Consider the following 6,000-nt stretch of genomic DNA (forward strand, 5'->3'; position numbering starts at 1 on the left):
TGTCATATGCATGATTACTCCTTTGTGATGGCAAATTGCACACTTGTTTTCTCTTCTGTAATTATGTAACAGCATCCAATGAAATATTGAACACATTCAAAAATGAACAGTGAATTCTCAGTGATGAACCTGTAGGGTTTGAATGTTAACATATTAATGATATCTGAAATTATTAGTGTATTCGATCCCTGTCTAATCAGCTTTAGTCAATAATAGAGGGGAGATTCAATCTTCATGTTTTCTTCAAAGGCAGAGCAGGCAGTGGGACAAAATAAAAGTCTATATCACAGGTTGAATTATCCTTACCTCACTGTTTTGTCTCTTTTGAATTCCTATTACAGATGTACAAGATGTCATGAATTATTCAATGCATACTTGCCCCAAATGTGCATATGTTCAAAGTCTTCACCTGGAAGCAATTACGAAACTTCCTTTTAACGTTTACGAACACCGGACATATTCAACCGATGTTGAGCATTCAAAAATACATAAGTTATTCTGCGTTCTGGCACACTAAACGAGAGTCTTTTTTTAAGAAATGTAGCTAGATAAACAATGAATCCAAATGCATGAGCCAGACGGTTAACGTTAGCTAGCTAGCTAACAGTACACTTTAACTTGAAATGAAAATACTTTGCCAAAATTAGAATGGAGTCTTTTGTTAGCTAGCTAGCTAGCTAAACAATGGAGCATAATCACAACTCATGACGTTACTACCCTGCATGAATCTGCAGCTAACCAACCAGGTTCTATGGCTATAACTAGTCAAGCAAATGTGTCTGAGATACGAAGAATAAGAGTATGCACATAACGTTAGCTAGCTAAGAGTACACTTGAACTGAAACCACTTTCTGTCAAAATTAGAAATGTGTAATATCAGAAAATCTTAACAGTATACATCATGTTTGGATGCATCTCCTGTCCGATGCCATGCATGGTTGCCTTAGTTTGACGATGTAATCCAGACTGGTGTTTTCTCTATCTCCATAGCTATCATACTCAAATTCTACTGATTTCAAAACTCGGTCCTCCAGAAAGTGGAGCATACAAACATTTGCTTGCGAGCTAACTGTACACTTTAACTTGACATTAGGTTTATGCAGTTTTACTACGTGATAAAAAAAAAGTTAAAGCCACAATTTAAAGCCACAATCGACACGATTACCTAAACATACTGACCAGCTCCAATAGACAGACTCGTGATATATGGCAAACAAATCCAAACTCATCTCTCGGCATGTCCAGCCCACTCATAAACTCAGTCAATCATGGCTAGCGGGAAGGTTGCTGCTATTTCTGTGGCTAAACCAACTAGGCTCGTAATTTAACAATTGTATTTGAATTTTCAGATGGCATACAAGTTTGATGCCACATGTTCGAGAAGGCATTTCTGCCAAAAAATGCATTTTGATAAAAAAAAAAAAATTACGTTCAAACAGCTCTCCTGTGAAGTCATGACTTACGCCTAGTTTCTTGAATCGGGTCACATATTGAATTGTGTTTGGTTGACAACGCAGGCAAATTTCAACATTTAAATGAGATGGAACTGTCCAAGCATTAGATACATCTGAGCCAATGGCTTAATCCCATTATGTAACCTATATTTTTGGTAGAGTTGGAGACATGAATCCAACATATCATTAGTTAGCTTGTCAACAAGTTAATGGGCTATTTATTGTATTTCAAAAGGGATATTAAATTGTGAATTAAAGCATCTGCAAAATGGCATATACAGTACCAGTCAAATGTTTAGCTACACCTACTCATTCAAGGTTTTTTTCTTGGTGAGGCATATTATTCTGTTTTAATGTTACTCCTGAATCACTATGAAAAATGTAAAAACAAATATTCAGTGTATTTTTAACAAAGCTGAGATTTCTTTTAAAGTCCTAAGTGTGGGAATACAGGTGAAATCAGTTACTGACGTGGACATGTTAGTGTAGCAGGAAGATCGGAATCCTGTGAACCAAGATGTTATGAGTTCAAATTAAGTAAGGGCATGTTGACCCTTTAGCTCAGTGTGGATGTTGCCTGTAATCCATTGCTTCTGGTTGGGGTATGTATGTATGGTCACTTTTGGGACAACATCATCGATGCACTTATTGATGAATCCAGTGACTGATGTGATGTACTCCTCAATGCTATCTGAAGAATCCCGGGAACATATTCCAGTCTGTGCTAGCAAAACAGTCCTGTAGCTTAGCATCTGCTTCATCTGACCACTTTCTTATTGACCAAGTCACTGGTGCTTCCTGCTTTAGTTTTTGTTTGTTAGCAGGAATCAGGAGGATAGAATTATGGTCAGATTTGGAGGGCGAGGGAGAGCTCTGTACACGTCTCTGTGTGGAGTAAAGGTGGTCTAGATTGTTTTCCCTCTGGTTGCACATTTAACATGCTGGTAGAAATTAGGTAAAACGGATTTGAGTTTTCCTGCCTTAAAATCTCTGGCCACTAGGAGCGCCGCCTCTGGGTGAGCGTTTTTCTGTTTACTTATGGCCGTATAAAGCTCATTGAGTGTGGTCTTAGTGCCAGCATCGGTTTGTGGTGGTAAATAGACAGCTATGAAAACTCTCTTGGTAAATAGTGTGGTCTACAGCTTATCAGGTGAGCAAAACCTTGAGACTTCCTTAGATTTCGTGCACCAGCTGTTGTTTACAAATATACATAGACCGTCACCCCTTGTCTTACCAGAGGCCGCTGTTCTATCCTGACGAAAAAGCTTCAAACCTGCCAGCTGTATGTTGTCGTCGTTGAGCCACGACTCGTGGTATAAGATAAGATATTACAGTTTTTAATGTTCCGTTAGTAGGGTATACGTGATCTAGTTCGTTTATTTTATTATCAATTGATTGTACGTTGGCTAATAGGACCGATGGTATTTGTAGATTACTCTCTCGACAACGGATCCTAACAAGGCACCCGAATCTTCGTCCACGATACCTCCTTCTCTTTCTCCTGCGAATTACGGGGATGAGGGCCTTGTCGGGCATCTGAAGTAAATCATTCCCGTCCGACTCGTTGAAGAAAAATTATTCCTCCAGTATGGGGTGAGTATACGCTGTCCTGATATCTAGAAGCTCTTTTCGGTCATAAGAAACAGTATGTACCAAATAACGTACAAATAACGTGAAAAAACATGGACAATTGGTTACGGGATTGTAAAACGGCAGCCATCTCCTTCAGCGCCATTTCAGGTCACTTTGGGGAATGGTGTTTTCCCGCTAATTGATTGCATTTGTAACATTCACGCTTATAGGCTACTGCCATGCGCACATTGCTGTGTTTATAATGTGAATAAATAGCCTTAAAGTTAACATTATTTTAAGTTGCATCAGTCTCATTGCTTTAAAAAAAAAAAAATGATGCCAGTGGTTGTATTCATTTGGGATCTATCGCATTCCACAAATGTCCCAGACTATGTTTGGAATATTTATTTATTGTACAGAACAGGTCAACATTTGTACTATGGGGGATAGTAGATTGACATAGGCTAGTGATTTTGCAGTTCATAAGGCCTCCTCATCTTGTAGGCTGTGGAAAGTTCTTCCAATATCTTCAATATGCGCCTAGGAATTTGATAAGGACACGCGCAGTTGCATCCCCAATCTGTGTCTTCACTTGTAACCTGTGAGAAGGACCCGATCAAGTGACAGATATTGGCTAATAAGAATTGAGATATCTGAGAGAGCCATGTGAGTGAGAGTTCCATCGGAGCACACATCCGTGAGAAAGGAATTATAATTATTATATTCAGCCCAATGGCACAACGGCCACTGGCCGCAAAAGGCATGGGTTTTTGGGGTGGGCATTACGACCAAACAAAGGGGATGCCGCCGGGAAATTCAAGGCATTATCAAGTGCTTGTCAAATTGTCAATGAGAGACTGATGAAGTGTGTGCAGCCTGCACAAAAAAAACTATGCAGAGCTCATGCCCTTCATGTAACTTTTTTCAAATGTAAAATGTATATGTTTCAAAGGTCTGCGTCAGTGGCTTGTAGCCTATGCGTGGAAGCCAGTAGATGCTAAATGTGTTTATGTTAATTAACGGTCAATTACCGTGAGACTGGCAGTTATATGCTTGACAATCACCGGCTGACAAAATTTCATGACCGCCGCAGCCCTACTTATGAAACAAACTGTTAATAAAAAATCCTGTAATTTTATAGTAAGTTACCGGGAAATAAGTCAAACTGAATTTTGTTAGTAAATATACAACAACAAACTATATTCAGGAAGTACACAGAAATGATTATTAAATTATTTTCCATACTGGAAAATTAGAAAGGAGAATTTGTTTTACTTTTTGACTGGAGTTTGAATGGAATTTACCTCAACATTGGTTAGCACATTTGGGACACAACCACATCTGGGATTTGAACTCATAGCATCTTGGATGCATTCAATAACCTCTGGATTTGAGGCACACCGTCTGTAGCATTTCCATACACATTCACTACCTATAATATATCTCTGCACTTAACAAAAGCGTGCCATCTGCATGCTATTTTAGTTATCAGTTATTCTAACAATTCTCTTATCATTGATTACACTTACTTATTTCAGCAATTTGAGGGTTTTCAGTATAGTTGTCTTAGGCTGGTGGGGCATATTATTCTGGTTTAATGTTACATCTGAATCACTATAATAAATGTAATAATTTTCTTGAGTGGTGGTGTAGCAGGACCATCGGAATGCAGTGAACCAAAATGATGTGAGTTCAAATCCCAGTTAAGGACATGTTGAAAATAATTGTGTAAATTAACATACACAATGAATTCATGCGTGTCAAAAATAAGTAAAAAGTTATCACATGAAAATCCACATGTGAAACTTCATTTGAAATGTCAAGTGTTTCAAATACACATTGTTTCACATGTGAAACTCCATGTGAAATTCATCAAGTGAACTGTCCAAAAACACATGGTTTCACATGGAAAATGTCACATGTGAAGGTTTCCAAAAACACATGGGGTGTTTCTCAATATGCGTACTACCGTGCTCCACACTCATGCTCCGAGTGCATTCTCAACCACATTCTCTTGAGTACGTTCTTGAGAGGACGAGAGTGTGGAGAATGTCTAGAGCTGGCTCTCTGTCTAGAGCTGGCCATCCGACCAAACTGAGCAACCGGGCAGGAAGGCAAGAACCCAATGACTACTCTGAGAAAACTACAGAGTTCCTTGGCTGACATGGGCGAACCTGTCAGAAGGACAACAATCTTTACAGCACTTCACCAATCTGGGAGAGAAGCCAGACTGAAGCCACTCCTGAGAAAAAGGGACATCACAACACGCCTGGAGTTTGCAAAACGGCACGTGAAAGACTGAGATCATAAGGCAAAAGACGTTGTGGTCTGATGAGACAAAAATGTAACTCTTTGGCCTGAATGCAAAGCTCTACGTATGGAGAAATCCAAGCACAACTCATCATCCGTCTAACACCATCCCTACGGTGAAGCATGGTGGTGGCAGCGTTGGCCTGTGGGTAAGGTTTATGACCCCCCCCATAAATATCTTTCTCCCTTCCCTCTCACTTGACTCTACAGAGGGACTCTTGAATAGCCTTTGTTAAACCGAGAGTCTGGGAACATCAAACAAGTGGAGGGAAAGGAACCAAATTTCGGTTATAGAACCAGTTGAAAATATGTGTTGGTACTTAATGAATATGTTGTCAGTTCGGTTGTCATCTGAGACATTATGACTGATGACAGGACGACCTAAACTGTATCTGGGAAATTCTACATATTGTAGTTATCAGATTCACATGGAATTGTTGTGCAATTCAAATGTTTAAATATATAATTATTTGGTACCAGATGAAATGTAATTTTAGCTTCCAAATGAGAGATTTGGGTTTTCATAAGGTTAGGGCTCTGCTCAATCAGTGGCCCGCCCCTGTGAAGAGACATGGGTTATAAAACTATGAAACACACCCTTCTCCCTCCACTATATAAGCCCTTGACGAAAATGTAACCTTCTGTTCCGTGTACATTAGGACTA

This window comes from Salvelinus namaycush, chromosome 21, assembly GCF_016432855.1.
Source record: "Salvelinus namaycush isolate Seneca chromosome 21, SaNama_1.0, whole genome shotgun sequence".
Classification (NCBI taxonomy): domain Eukaryota; kingdom Metazoa; phylum Chordata; class Actinopteri; order Salmoniformes; family Salmonidae; genus Salvelinus; species Salvelinus namaycush.